The following is a 1299-nucleotide window of genomic DNA, read 5'->3' on the forward strand; positions in this document are numbered from 1 at the left end:
TTGGCAATAACCCTTCGCAACTAGCCTTTCCTTGTTACTCACCACTACCCCTTGCTCATCCTTCTTGTTTCGAAAAACCCACTTCGTGCCAATAGCAAGCTTCCCGGCTGGCAGAGGTACGAGTGTCCAAACTTGATTTTTCTTGAATTGAACTAACTCGTCTTGCATAGCATCAACCCATAAGGTATCTGCTAGAGCCTCTGCAACCGTTTTGGGCTCGATTTCACTTACATAGCAAGTAAATAAGCAAAAGTTCGCCGTTGCTTGTGTCTTGACACCTGCAGAAGGTTCTCCTATGATTTAAGATTGTGGATTGCTTTGGGTCCACTTAGAGACGTGATGTGGTTGAGCAGAAGGCACGATTTCTTGTGCAATTTGAAGAGGAGGTTGAGATGCAGAGTCTTCTTCGGGCTCTTGAGCTTCAATGGAAGTTGGAACCGTTGGACATTTATTAAAAGAAGCTTCTTCTTGAAGAAAATCATCAGAAGATGAGACTGGAGGACTTTCAAGATATGGTGCAGCATCTGGTTGTGAATCTTCTAGGAAGGGGGACACAGAGGTTGATGGTAAGCGAGCGTCCCCTGTGAGAGGTGTTGTGGAAGGGCTTTCTGCTTGATTTGGATTGGCAACTGCTGCAGAGGGTTTTTCAGGTTCTGCACCATCTTCGTACCACTCTGTAAACAGTTGCTCGAGTTCTGGTGTGATTGTAGCGTTTGGAGATTTGTTGGCCTGGATTTTCAACTMTTYYGTGAACTTTTCCTTCGTCACATGAAAAGAATCATCAAATCTTACATTTGTGCTGACAACTACGATTTGAGTCCTGGGGATGTAGGCTCTGTATGCTGCAGTATCCCACGCATAGCCAATGAAAATTGCATCATCCCATTTGGGCTCAAATTTTCCCAGAGACTCTCTGTCATTGAGAACGAAGCATCTACAACCAAACACATGAAAGAACTTGATGTTTGGCCTTCTATAGAACAGAAGTTGATAGGGAGTCTTCTCGAAGCGTTTGACCACCAAGGACCGGTTCTGTGTGTAGCAGGCAGTTGAAACAGCTTCTGCCCAAAATGATAATGGAAGCCCAGAGGCATTCAGCATCGTTCTAGCAGCTTCGACAAGCGATCTGTTCTTTCTTTCCACTACTCCATGTTGTTACGGAGTCCTTGGGGCAGAGATGTTGTGTGTGATGCCAACAGAGGCCAAGTATTCTTCGATCACAGAGTTTTTAAATTCTGTGCCATTGTCACTTCGTAATACCCTAACCTGTAAAGAATGAAGAACTTGCAATCTCTTCAA

This window comes from Cynara cardunculus (genome assembly GCF_001531365.2).
Source record: "Cynara cardunculus var. scolymus isolate 2C chromosome LG 8, CcrdV1, whole genome shotgun sequence".
Taxonomy (NCBI): Eukaryota; Viridiplantae; Streptophyta; class Magnoliopsida; order Asterales; family Asteraceae; genus Cynara; species Cynara cardunculus.